The sequence below is a fragment of the Somniosus microcephalus genome, unplaced genomic scaffold (assembly GCF_052327205.1).
Source record: "Somniosus microcephalus isolate GS21.2 unplaced genomic scaffold, FLI_Smic_1.0 unresolved_chr1, whole genome shotgun sequence".
In the NCBI taxonomy this organism is placed as follows: domain Eukaryota; kingdom Metazoa; phylum Chordata; class Chondrichthyes; order Squaliformes; family Somniosidae; genus Somniosus; species Somniosus microcephalus.
Genome location: NW_028225179.1, coordinates 39,537,742 through 39,552,732, shown reverse-complemented (window position 1 = coordinate 39,552,732; position 14,991 = coordinate 39,537,742).

The following is a 14,991-nucleotide window of genomic DNA, read 5'->3' as shown; positions in this document are numbered from 1 at the left end:
ATACATTTGTACATATATATTAGCATAAATATGACCATAATAAAGTGCCTCGGCAGATGTGCAGGCTTTAGTGTTTATTTGTGGAGTTCAGTAGGATGACAGCCCTGGGAAAGAAGCTGTTCCTAAATCTGGTCGTACGGGTGCGAATGCATCTGTAGCGTCTTCCAGATGGTAGGAGGGCGAACAGACTGTGGCTGGAGTCCTTACAGGAAGCGGGGTGGGAGGAAGTGTAGTCCAGGTAGCTGTGGGAGTCAGTGGGCTTGTAGTGAATGTTTGTCAATAACCTATCCCCAGAGATGGAGACGGAGAAGTCGAGGAAGGGAAGGGAAGAGTCGGAGATGGACCATGTGAAGGTGAGGGAAGGGTGGAAATTGGAAGCAAAGTGAATAACATTTTCTAGTTCAGGGCGAGAGCAGGAAACAGCACCAATATAGTCATCAATGTACTGGAAAAAGAGGTGAGGGGGGGCACCTGAGTAGGATTGGAACAGGAAGTTAGAATGGCCGAGCTGTTTCAGACGTTTAACATAGAAACGTAGAAACATAGAAGATAGGAGCAGGAGTAGGCCATTCGGCCCTTCGAGCCTGCTCCGCCATTCAATGAGATCATGGCTGATCATCCAAATTCCGTTCCCTGTCCCTGCCTTCTCCCCATATCCCTTGATCCCTTTAGCCTTAAGAAATATATCCAACTCTCTCTTGAATATATTTAATGAACTGGCCTCCACCGCCCTCTGTGGCAGAGAATTCCATAGGTTCACCACTCTCTGGGTGAAGAAATTCCTCCTCATTTCAGTCCTAAATGGCTTACCCCTTATCCTTAGACTACGACCACTGTTTCTGGACTCCCCAGCCACCATAAACATCCTTCCTGCATCTCGTCTGTCCAGGCCTGACAGAATTGTATAGGGTTCCATGAGATCCCCTCTCAATCTTCTAAGCTCCAGTGAGTATAAGCCCAATCGACACAATCTCTCCTCATACGTCATTCCTGCCATCCCAGGTATCAGCCTGGTGAATCTTCGCTGCACTCCTTCCATGGCAAGAACGTCCTTCCTCAGGTAAGGCGACCAAAACTGCACACAATACTCAAGGTGCGGTCTCACCAAGGCCCTGTACAACTGTAGCAAGACATCCTTGTTACTGTACTCGAACCCTCTTGCTACGAAGGCCAACACATCATTTGCCTTCTTAACCGCCTGCGGACAACCGTTGCAGTCCGTGTGGTGAAGGCACTCCCACAGTGTTGTTAGGAAGGATGTTCCAGGATTTTGACCCAGCGACAATGAAGGATTGGTGCTACATTTCCAACTGAGGATGGTGTGTGTCTTGGAGGGGAACTTGAAAGTGATGGTGTTCCCATGCTGTTGCTGTCCTTGTCCTTCTAGGTGGGAGAGTTCACGGGTTTGAGGGGTGCTGCCGAAAAAGCCTTGGTGAGTTGCTGCAGTGAATCTTGCAGATGGTACACACTGCAGCCACGGTACACCGGTGGTGGAGGGAGTGAATGTATAAGGTGGTAAATGGGGTGCCAATCAACCGGGCTGCTTTGTACTGTTGTCGAGCTTCTTCATTGTTGTTGGAGCTGCACTCATCCAGGCAAGTGGAGAGTATACCCTCACACACATGACTTGTGCCTTGTAGATGGTGGAAAGGCTTTAGGGAGTGAGGATGTGCGACACTCGCCACAGAATACCCAGACTCTGACCTGCTCTTGTAGCCACAATGTTCAGCGGTTCCCAGACACGGCTCAGGCCGGGGACAGCAGCGGCTGGATTAGAGAGCGGGGATCCTGCGCTGTTGTTGAGGTGGTCCGGCTGCTGCTGCTTCCGCTTCTCGCACCCCGAGAGGCCGAGCGGCGGTCCACACCGATCTCCCTTCTCTGGACCCGGTGTCTCTTGCAAACTGTGGACCTAGTGGCGGAACGACCGCGTATCTGCATTTGCAGTAAAATGCTGTTTGTTTGAATCACTGCGGGATCACTGAGCTTTCACAGTGTTTGGTCCTCAGTTTATATCAGAGAAGCGTTTGAATTATTTAATGTCCAGTTTTGGGGCAATCATTATTTTCAGAATTAAATGCGCTTTTTCTGTTACTTTTGATTAAACTCTCAGTTTTTCTGTTCGAGAGTATTTTTTAAATTTTATATCGGAACAATGTTTAAAGGATGTGATGCGCTCACTTATTGTAGAATAACACTCTTTCCCACTTGATGGAGTTTACTGATGCGGTAACAGAGAGGGTTGATGAGGGCAATGCGGTTGACGTGGTGTACATGAACTTCCAAAAGGCGTTTGACTATGTTTCACATAATAGGCTTGCCAACAAAGTTAAAGCCCATGGAATAATGGGACAGTGGCAGCATGAATACGAAATTGGCTAAGTGCAGGAAACAGAGAGTTGAGGTGAACTGTTGTTTATCGGACTTGAGGAAGGTATACAGTGGTGTTCCCCTGGGGTCGGTTCTAGGACCACTGCTTTTCTTGATATATATTAATGACTTGGGCGTGGGTGTTCAGGTCACAATTTCAAAGGTTGCAGCTGATGCAAAACATGGAAGTATAGTGAACAGTGAGGAGGATAGTGATAGAGTTCCAGAGGTCATAGACAGGCTGAGGGAATAGGCGGACACGTGGCAGGTGAAATTTAACATTGAAAATTGCGATTGATACATTTTGGTAGAAATAATGAGGAGAGGAAATGTAAACTAAAGGGTACAATCCTAAAGGGAGTGCATGAACAGAGAGACCAGTGGGTGTATGTGCACAAATCGTTGAAGGTGGCAGGGCAGGTGGAGAAAGCAGTTGAAAAAACTTACAGGATCCCGGGCTTCCTAAATAGAGGTATAGTGTACAAAAGCGTGGAAATTATGAGGCTTGATGGATAAAACACTGGTTCTGCGCCAACTGGAGTATTGTGTCCAATTGTGGGCACCACAATTTAGGAAGGATGTGAAGGCCTTAGTAATGGTACAGAAAAAGATTTACAAGAATGATTCCAGGGATGGAGGGACATCAGTTACGTGGATAGTCTGGCGAAGCTAAGGTTGCTGTCTTTGGAGCAGAGAAGATTGAGTGGAGATTTGATAAAGGTGTTCAACATCATGAAGATCTGGGCAGAGTAGATAGAGAGAAACTGTTCCCATTGCCAGAAATGTCGAGAACCAGAGGGCACATAAGATTGGCAAAAGAACCAAGGGCGACATAAGAACAAACTTTTTTTAGGCAGCGAGTAGTTAGGATGTGGAATGCACTGCCTGAAAAGGTGGTGGAGGCAGATTCCATCACAGCTTTCAAAAGGGATTGGATAAGTAACTGAAGGAAAAAAATGCAGGGCTACCAGGAAAGGGCGGGAGCGTGGGAGTAGCTGAAGTGCTCTTGCTGAGACCCGGCACGGGCTCGATGTGCCGAATGGCCTTCTTCCACGCTGTAACCATTCCAGTCTATGATTCTGTGAAAGGCGCTATACATATTCAAGCTGTTGTTGTATTACGGTTTGTTATAATATTCGTAACATGCAAAATCCAAACTTTACAAAATTAAATCCACACAAAATGCCACGGGGAATTTATTTTGAATAACATCCATTGCACCTTGCAACACATCTTTACATTTATGTGTCTTTCCTCCGTTTGCTGATAAACGTTTATCTTGCGGCCTGTTCTCGTTAATGGTCACAAGCAGGAACAGATAGACACAGCGTGTCTGACCGCCCCGAGATGTGCCAAAGGCATCATAGAGTCATAACGGCACAGCAGGAGACCAATCGGCTCATAGAGTTGGTGCCGGCTCTCTGTAGAGCAATCCAGTCCATCCCATTCTCCCACTCTGTCCCCGTAGCCTGCAAGTTAATTTCCCTCAAGTGCCTATCCAGTCTCCCCTTGAAAACATTGAGCATCTCTGCTTCCACCACTTGTGCCGGCAGCGAATTCCAGGTCATCACCACTCGCTGCATAAAAAAGTTTTCCGCTTCTACTGATATTTTGTCAGCTTCCACCTGCTTAGTAAACACCAATACAAAGTACTCATTGAGTATTCTAGCCTTGCCCTGCGCCTCTAAGCATACATCACCTTCTATTTCCCTAACAGGCCCCACCCTTCCTCTTACTACCGGCATACTGTGTACATGCCGGTAGAAGATTTTTGAGTTCCCTTTTATGTTAACCGCCATTCTACTCTCATGTTCTCTTTGCCAATCTTATTTCCATCTTCAGTTCCCCTCTCAACTTATTGTATTTGTTCTGGCTCTCCGTTGCAGAATTCACCTGTCATACATCATAAACCCTCTTTTCTGTTTCATCATCTTCTCTATCTCCCTCTTCATCCAAGGGGCCCTTGCTTCGGTTCCCTTACCCTTCCCTCTTGTTGGAATGTATCTAGCTTGTACTTGGAAAATTTCCTCCTTAAAGATCACCCATTGTTCCATTACAGATTTTCCTGTCTGTCTTTGGTTCCATTTTATCCTGGCTGGATGCTTTCGCATCCCATTGAAGTTAACCCAATTCCACTTTAGAAAATCCACTCTAGATTGTTCCTTGCTCCTCTCCATTGCTAATCTAGATCTTATGATCCGATGATCACTCATACCCAAGTGTTCTCCCACAGACACTTGGTCGACCTGCTCCATTTCATTCCCCAGCACCAGATCCAGAAATACTTCCCTCCTAATTGAGCCAAGAATATATTGGTCAAGGAAATTCTCCTGAACACGTTTCAAAAATTCCTCCCCCTCCTTTCCCTTTACCCTAGCATTATCCCAATCGGTATTTGGGTAATTAAAGCCCCCCAATATCACCACTTTATAGCTCTATAGCATCAGTTTAGGACAAATGTATCAAATCAAATGTTCACCCGTCACAGAGACAAATAAAAACAGAGGAAAGGGTAGAAGAAGATAGGGAAACAAATCTAAATACAGAAAATATAAATATTTCCTATCCTTGATTTCTCTCTATTACAACCCAATACTCCAGTGGCGGATAAATAACTTCAGTGTACATTGCTCAGTTCGAGAATCGGAACAAAGAAAAAGACACAAAATAACTAAAAGTGGCCGAAACCAGGGACCTTAGGGTCTTCAGTCGAACGCTCTCCCAATTGAGCTATTCTGGCCCCTCGTTAATAAAGCTTTGTGTCAATCTTTCAGAAGAAAATCTAACCCCGGGTGGACGCCGCTCATTCCTCACTCCGGGGGAATGGGACCCGGCCAGATCTCGGAGCTCAGGTAATGTTAATGATCTGCTGAAGCATTTATAAACACAGAAAACTGACACACCAGGGGAGACCTCACAGTGTTGGACACGGAATGGGATACACTGAAGGTTTTTTTGTAACATTTACAGAGCACACTAACCCCGAGCTGCAGGGGAAATTATATGAAGTTCAATGTTCAGCAGCGAGATGCTGGAGAGATAAGAGTCCCGAATCAGGGAGAAATTTTCTGATACCGCTGCTGAATTTCATTTATGTCAAACACTCCCTGAAATCACTGCAGGAATTCAGAGCTGGGGACCGCCTGTGAAATCAGCCTAATAAATAAAATAATACACTCGCCCAACGTGGGGCTCGGACCCACGACCCTGAGATTAAGACTCTCATGCACTACCGACTGAGCAAGCCGGGCCCACACACTGTTTCACACTCTCTGCCTGTTATTGCAGAGCGGCAGCTGTTGGCTCCGCCCCAGGGGCCCGTCTTGATCTACAAACCATGAACCAGCTTCCTCTCAATTCCCAGGTTTATCAGTAAACTGACCCACACAAGCCCGAGAGAGCGATGGATTCCTCTCACTGATCGACAATAAAACTCAGATTTTCTGCTCTTTTCACCTTCCAAACATTCACATCCATTTTGCTCAGTATTTATTTCGCTTTCCTTTTTATTCTGTTTCTGCTTTTCTTTGTAAACATTTCATTGTAATTATTTATGAGAGGGAAGAAATGAACAGAAGAGATTTACTGGAATGGTTCCAGGAATGAGGGACTTCAGTTATGTGGAGAGACTGGAGAAGCTGGGGTTGTTTAGAGCAGAGACGGCTACGAGGAGATTTGACAGAGGTGTTCAAAATCATGAACGATTTTGAAATCGTAAATAAGGAGAAACTGTTTCCAGTGGCAGAAGGGTCGGTAACCAGAAACCACAAATTGAATCTCATTGGTAATAGAACCAGAGGCGACATAACGGACCATTGCTTCATACGGCGAGTTGTTTTGGTCTGGAATGCACTGCCTGAAAGGATGGTGGAAGCAGGTTCAATAATAACTTTCAAAAGGAAATTGGATTAATACTGGAAGGGAAATATTTACATGGCAATAGAAAAATATCAGGGTATTGGAACTAATGGAGAGTTCCAACAAAGTGGCAGCACAGGCGCGATGGAAAGTCCCAGGCTTCATTTCTGCCTGCACTGAGATCGATTATCTCACCCAGTGTGCTGCCGAGCTCCACAGAATGTAGGAAGGGCCGATGTTCCTACACTGGCCTGTGCTTCATCAGCTGATCTCACCCGGCATCATATTGAGCCGCACAAAGCAGGATGGGCCCAGGATTCATCACCGGCCTGTGGTGTGTTAGATCATCTCATGATGTGTGCTACTGAGCCATCAAATTCAGTAAACTCTCTGTATACATCCCAGGTTTGTGCTGAGTTAGCATATATCACCCGCTGTGGTACCGAGCCCCATACAGAACAGGATAGGCCCAGGATCATTCCACGGCTTGTGGTGTGTTCGCTGATCTTATTTGGTGAGTTACTGAGCCTAAAGAACAGGAAAGATCTAGGCTTCATCTCTGGTCTAAGCTGAATTCTCTGACCTCATCTGCTGTCTGGGCCTGTGTTGGGCATATCTGGGTCCTTGTAGCAACTGTCCGAGTAGTAGGTCATGGTCTGCGCAGGAGTTGTTCAGGTCTTTGTAGAAGCTACCTGGGCCTGTGTAAGATATTACTGGGTTTGTGCTGGAGCTACCTGGGTCTGTGTAACAGCTGTATGTGTCAGGGTAGGAGCTGTCTGGGCCTGTATGTTATATTTGAGTCTGTGTAAGAGCGGTTTGTTTCAGGGTGGGAGCTGTCTGGGTCAGTGTAAGTGCTGTCTGTGCCGGAGTAGGAGCTGTCAGGTTCTGTATATTATATCTGGGTCTGTGTAAGAGCTGTCTGTGTCAGGGCAGGAGCTGTCTGGTCTGTATGTTATATCTGGGCCTCTGTAAGTGATGTCTGTGTCAGGGTAGGAGCTGTCTGGGTCTGTATGTTATATCTGGGTCTATGTAAGAGCTGTCTGTGTCAGGGAAGGAGCTGTCTGGTCTGTATGTTATATCTAGGTCTGTGTAAGCGCTGTCTGTGTCAGAGTAGGAGCTGTCTGTGACTGTGCGTTATATCTGAGTCTGTGTACGAGCTGTCTCTGTCAGGGGAGGAGCTGTCTGGCTCTGTATCTTTTATCTGAATCAGTGTAATTTCTTTCTAGGTTTGTGTAGAAACAACCAGGGCATATGAAGAAGCTGGTGAAAGGCAGTCAACCAGCAACATTAACTGTTTCTCTCTCCACAGATGCTGCAAGACCTGCTCAGTATATCCAGCATTTACTGCTTTTATTTCAGATTTCCAGCATCAGCAGCATTTTGCTTTGGTTTCTATGAAGAAGATGTCTGGGTCTGTGTAGGAATGTCTGGGTCTGTGCAGGAGCTGTCTGGATTTTTGTATGACTGTCTGGGTCTGTGTAGAAGCTGTCTGCGTCTGTGTAGGAATATCTGGGCCCGAGTAGGAACATTCTGTGCCTTTCTTGGAACTGTCCGTTCCCTGTAGGAAATGTCCATGGCTGTATATGGGGCTCATGTATAGATGCTGGCTGTGTTATTGTAGGAATTGTCTGGGCCTATGTAGGAGCGAATGGATCAGTGCAGGATTTCTTGGATCTGTACAGATGCTCCCTGGATCGGGGTAGGAGCTATCTGTGTCTGCGTAGGAACGTCTGTGCCATTGATGGTGCGCCCTCACGGGCACAGGCTTTCCTAGACGGACCCAGACAGCTCCTACCCTGACACAGGGAGCACCAGCAAAGGCACAGACTTTCCTAGACGGACACAGGCAGCTCCTACCCTGACACATGAAGCACCACCACAGGCACAGACTTTCCTACACGGACCCAGGCAGCGACTACCCTGACACATGAAGCACCACCACAGGCACAGCCTTTCCTACACGGACCCAGGCAGCTCCTACCCTGACACATGAAGCACCACCACAGGCACAGACTTTCCTAAATGGAAAGATAGGAGCTGACTGGGTCTACATAGGAAAGTCTGTGCTTGTGATGGTGCTCTCTGTGTCAGGGTAGGAGCTGCCTGGGTCCGTCTAGGAAGAGGGTTAGTACAAATATTCCGGATCAAAGGCAATCTCTACCGCCTACAATTTCTATCAACGAGCTTTTTTCTGGAAGTTGAATGCGATATTCAACCAGTTCTGGATTTTCATCTCACTGAAGTAGATAAATGAACGAAAGACTTGAATTTATTGGGCGCCTTTTCCCACCACCGGACGTCCCAAGAAGTTTACAGCCAATGAAGTACTGTTGTACATCACTATTGTAATTTAGGAAACATGGTAGCCCATTTGCACACAGCGAGCTCCCACAAACAGCAATGTGATAATGACCAGATCATCTGCTATTTTTTGTTATGTTGATTGAGGTATAAAAATGGCCAGAATGATTGATGTCCCAGGTTTATTCAGTATACAGACAGTCATTAAGATAAATAATGATTGAGCCTGGGAAGGACACCGTTTTCACACCTACCCACAATGATCACAAGCTCCTTGAGGAAGGGCATTCAGCCCATTCTAATACAGCCCTCCAGAGCAACTGTAGTCTTCACCTCATTGCTTAATCCAGTTTCCTCCTAAATCATTCAGTGGTTTTCACCACCACCGCTCTGCCTGGAGTCCATTCTAAGTGTTGATCATTCTCCTGATATCAGCCCTAAAAAAGTTCCCTTTCACTTTTGAGGCTGTTTCTTCTTGTTATTTCTCCCACAATGTAATCTGGTATTCCACACGAGTTACTTTCTTGTAGATCTCTGCAATACCAAATCGCAGATGCCTCCGTTCTAGGCTGAAAATTTCGATTATAACTCCCAGCGAGTAGGGTTAAAATCTTTCCACCCGTGTATGTTTGTTCTACAGTATCCAGGTGTGTCTGGTACTGCTGCTGCCTCCTCTGGCCGCTGTGCAGTATTTTACAACCTTGTATTGCTGCTCCCTCCACGGGCCGGTGTGCAGCATTGCACCACCTGCTCCCTCTGCTGGCTGCTGCGCAGTATTGCTGTGTACGGTTGAACCTGGTACAACTTCGACCTCCTCTGCTTCTAGCTGTGCCAGAACTGGGCGAGGAGAATGGAGAGTGGAGTTGTTTCCTGAGAAGCGACCCTACAGAATAGGAGTGAAAGACGATTTCTTGATCCAGTCTGCTGACAGCTAATGTAGGGTAATGTTATCTGAGAAGGAAGAGAACAGAATTCACGACCTTAGAGCGCGAGTAGTCCTTTCAACCTTCTACCTGCTCCGACATTACATTAGATCATGGCTGATCTGCACCACACCTACATATAACTAAATCCCCTTTCCTAACAACAACGCGTCGATCTCAGTCTTGGTAGCAACAATTGACCCTCAGCATCCACGGACTTATCGGGGAGAGAGTTCCCGATTCCTACAAACCTTTATGTGAAAAGATGCTATCGGATTTGACTTTTGAATGGACTGGCTGTAGTTTTAAGTTTTTCCCCCTTGTACTTTTTTCCTCGTCAGAGGAAGTTGTTTAACTCTATCCACACTATTAAACCTTTTAATACTTAAAACACCATGATCTGATCACACATCAGTCTTCTAAATTCAAGAGAACAGAAGCCAAATTAATCATCATAATGGAATCCTGTACGCCTCGGTATTAATCTGGTAAATCTGCGCTGCACCATTCCAAGGCCAATATATCCTTCCTGCGTACGGTACCCAGAAGAGAACACAACCGACTTGACGGTTCCAATGGACGCCTGGCCGGCCTTCTACGTTCTTTCCTTCGGAAAACTCAAGTAATTCTGCCTGCCCGTGTCCTTACTCACACCAAATCCCGTCCAGCCATCACCCCTGTGCTTACTGACCTGGATTGGCAGGGCAACAATTTCTGTGTGAATAACTGGGAGAATCGGACATTATAGGCTCGTGGGAGGCTATTGAAACCCGGAGCGAACCAGGACTTCTTCATTTTGAGTCTAACTTTAGAAAAAAACAGAATCGCTGAATGGCAGCTTATGATCAATTATGATTATGGAGCCTGACATTGCTGGGAAATAATGATGCATTAAAGGCGTGCGTCATTATTAATACATAAATGTGCCAGCAAGCACGAGGCGAGATGTGTTGCGCTGCACTATAAACTGATGGTTTTTCACTACAAATGGGAACATATTGCACGTGTCCGTGATTTGTACATCAGACCTCTCACATATCAATCAGTGAAACCCCATAGCGAGAATCACACCACCAAAACAACGAGCCGCTGGCACCGTAGTCGTTCAGCCATTATAGAATTTCTCTGCCACCAACACCCCATCAGCCGGCCTTTCAGACAGCTTGTGTCCATTTCATCTCGGTTTCTGTTCGGGTAAATTCCTCTCTGACCCATCTAGGTGAGCGGAATTAGCCCAGGAAATCACCCTGGCCCTGTATTCCTCGCAGTACCGAGCTGTTGTACGAGGTGAATCTGCCCCAGTCAGAAACAGGCCCAGCTCTCGCTTGAAGAAATTCAGCGAATCGGTGTCCACTGCCCGAGCCGGCAGATTGTTCCAGAGTTCCACTATTCTCTGGGAAAGGAACCACCTCCAGACATCTGATCAAGATCTGGCCTTATACAACTTAAAATTGTCACCCCTGGTCTTCCCTCAAATATTTAATTGGAACGAATTGTGAACTGGAACTAAAGCTACTCTTCATCATCTTATAAACATCGATCAGATCAACCCTCAGTCTAGGCTTCTGTAAAGTGTCGACACGCAACTCGTTCAGCCGATCTTGACAACTAAACTGCTTTATACTGGGAATTAGTCTAGTGGTTTTCCTCTGCACACTTTCCAAAAGAGGTTGGCCTTTACCTCAAGAGGGATGAAATACTAAAGAGGAGGATGATATTCACCAGTTTACAAAGTTCTAGGTGGCCCACATCTGGAGTATTGTGTTCTGTTCTGGGCACGGCATGCAGGAAGGATATATTGGCCTTGGAGTTGTGCAGCGCAGATTTCCCAGATTAACACCGAGACTTACAGCGTTAAATTATGAGGATTGATTGTATAAAGCTGCCTTTTGTTCACGTGAGTTTAAAAGATTGAGGGGTGATCGGATTGTGGTGTTTAACATGTTAAATGGATTAATAGGGTACATGGAGATCAACTATTTCCTCTGGTTGTGGAATCAAAGACAAGGGTCATAACCTCAAATATAGAGCCGGGCCATTTAGACATTAAATCCGAAAGCAACTTCTCTCTCAAAGGTTTTAGAAATCCAGAACTCCCTATCCGAAAAGGCTTTGGATGCTGGGGGTCAATTGTTGCTTCCAAGACTGAGACCTACACGGTGTTGCTGGGAAGGGTATCAAGTTATATGGAGGAAAAGAAGAAAAATGGAAGAGAACTGCAGATAGCCAATTTTTTATCCAAGCTGTCACCGACCCACCTATTCCACGGGCCTCAATTTTGTCAACTAGTCTTCTATATGGTACTTTGTCAATTGCCTTCTGTAAATCAATGTAGACAACATCCATTGCATTCCCTTCACCAATCCTCCCTGTTACTTCATCAAAAAATTCAATTAGATTACGCAAACACGATCTGCCCTTTACAAATCCGTGTTGGCTCTCCTTAATTAGCTTAAACCTCTCCATGTGCCCGTTAATTTTAGACTGGATTATTGTTTCTAAAGCTTTACCCACCACTGATGTTAGAGTGACCGGCCTGTAGTTGTTAAGCTTGTCCTTAGACTTTTTCTTGAACAATGCTGCCACATTTGCCAATATCCAATCCTCTGGCACCTCCACCGCATCGAGGGAAGATTGTAAAATTATGGCAAGCACTTCCGCTATCTCCTCCCCCAATTCCCTTAGCAACCTGGCATGCAGGCCATCTGGACCAGGCGACTTATCCACTGTAAGAAGACCCAGCCTATCTAGTACATCCTGTTTATCAATTTTCACCCCTTCCATTGCTTGTACCTTTTCCACTTCTACTGATATTTTGTCAGCATCCACCTCCTTAGCAAACACAGATACAAATGACTCATTGAGTATTCTAGCCTTGCCCTGCGCCTCTAAGCATATATCACCTTCATTGTCCCTAATAGGCCCCACCCTGCCTCTTACTACCCGCTTACTATTCACATTCTGGTAGAAGAATTTTGGGTTTCGCTTTTATGTTAACCGCCATTCTACTCTCATACTCTCTCTTTGCCAACCTTATTTTCATCTTCATTTCCCCTCTCAACTTATTGTATTTGGTCTGGTTCACCGTTGAAGAATTCACCTGACATTCATCATACACACTCTTTTTTTGTTTCATCATCTTCTCTATCTCCTTCGTCATCCAAGGAGCCCTTGCTTTGGTTCCCTTACCCTTCCCTCTTGTTGGAATGTATCTAGCCTGTATTTGGAACATCTCCTCCTTAAAGTTCACCCATTGTTCCGTTACAGTTTTACTGTTATCCTTTGGTTCAATTTTAATCTGGCTGGATCCTTTCGCTTGCCATTGAAGTTAGCCCTATTCCAATTTAGAAGTTCCACTCTAGATTGTTCCTTGCTCCTCTCCATTGCTAATCTAAATCTTATGATACAATGATCATTCCGACACAATTGTTCTCCCACAGACACTTGGTCGACCTGGCATACCTCATTCTCCAGCATCAGATCCAACAAAGCCTCCTTCCTACTTGGGCCAAGAACATATTGGTCAAGGAAATTCTCCTGAACGCATTTCAGAACTTCCTCCTCCTCCTTTCCCTTTCCTCTGGCATTATTCCAATCGATATTTGGGTAATTAAAGTCCCCCAATATCACCACTCTATAGCTCTTGCATATCTCTGCGACTTCCCTGCAGATTTGCTCCTCTGCCTCCCTCTCACTATTTGGGGGCCTGTAGAATACCACCAATACCGTGATCACACCTATTTTGCTTTTCAACTCTAACCAAATGGATTCTGTCCCTGGTCCCTCAAGAACATCTTCCCTTTCCAACACTACAATGTCTTCCTTAATCAGCACTGTCACCCCATCTCCCATTTTTCCTTCCATATTATTTCTGAACACCTTGTCTCCTTGAATATTAAATGCCAAGTCCTTACCGTTTTTAAGCCACGTTTCGGTTGTTGCCGCAACATCATATTGCCACATGGCTAATTGTGCTTGTATTCACCAACCTTATTCACCACACTTTGTGCTTTTATGTACATGCATTCTAAACCAATTTTTAACTTTTTCGTAGTCTTGCTTAGTCTGCTCCTATCTAAAATTGTACTTCTTCCTCCTCTAGTACTACTTTCATCTCTAGGACTATCCAACACACTCAATTTTTATGCACCTTATTCCTCTTTCGTACTCCTACATTCTGGTGCCCATCCCCCTGCCAAGCTAGATTAAACACTCCCCAACAGCACTAGCAAACCACCCCACGTGAATATTGGTTCTGGCTCTCGAGGTGTAGCCCGTTCAGCTTGTACAGATCCCACCTTCTCCAGAAATGGTCCCAATGCCTCAGGAATCTAATCCCCCTCCCTCCTGCACCATCTCTCCAGCCAGGCATATAGGACAAGAAATGGTGAAACTTCGTGGCCAATGTCTCTACTCAAATGCTTCTTCGCTGCCACAGTGAAATAACGCAACATTTTCAGTACAGTTGACTATTCTAGAGTGTATTATATCAGGATGCTGAGACAGACGACAATGCTGAGCTATTAATTCTGCAATATCTTATTTGATAATATAAGTCGTAGATTCAAAACTAGTTTTGTAAAGAGAGTCTAATATTGTTGACTTGAACTAGTCAGCAATGTCCGCACGGCAGTTGGATGCCTGTGTCCAGTTGGAAAGCTGTCTGAAAGAACATGCAGTCTGGCAGAGCTGGACGTCCAGCAGATTGACTTTTCTGCTGAGCAGACGATGAGCTTCCTTCTTGAAATATTTCGTCAGTCCATCTCAGAGGGGATTAAGCATCATTAATGTGGAATGTGACTGGGGCCGATTGTGTGACAGGAAGTGTAGGGGCAGTTTCCCATCCTTCAAGAACATTAATGATTCAGTTGCAGAATTTGATTGCACCACTCGCCACTCAGTCCAAGGATGAGCCAAACTGATCCCGTCGAGTTAAAGCGATTCTGCCAGTCAGTTAATTCAGGGGAATTTCAAGATCAATAAGAAATCAGATAATAATAATCGCATCACATAATGGATAAGGTGTTTAACTTTGATGTGTATTATAATGTTATCAGAAATTTGTAGTTTCCAGTCTTCCACGGTCGGTTTGCACATTGGGTTCCAACCTGGATCGGACCTGTTTTACATCTGACCATTTCTAACAATCACTGATATCATGTAACGGAAATATCTAAATTTATTTTGTGCACAGAAGCTGGCTGTACTTTTTCAACGTTGTGGATCCGGGTGTAATGGGCAGGACTTGCGGTGAAGAGGACTTACGTGCACATTGTTTCTGTTTGGATGTCATCTTTTTTTATCTCCGTTATTTCACTCCAGTCGAACGAACTGACGGAAGAAGGAAAAAGTGCTCTCTCTGATTCACGATCTCTGTCTTACCTTCATTCGAGAAGGTGAAGAATTCCAATGGTCCCTGTTAATTTAAACAAGATATGAACAATGAAGGGGCCAAGACCAGTGGTTTGGACGAGATTAGAATTGAAAGCTAATTTTATGTAAGATTCAGTCAAATGCTGGGAAGGTTTATCAGCATCAAACA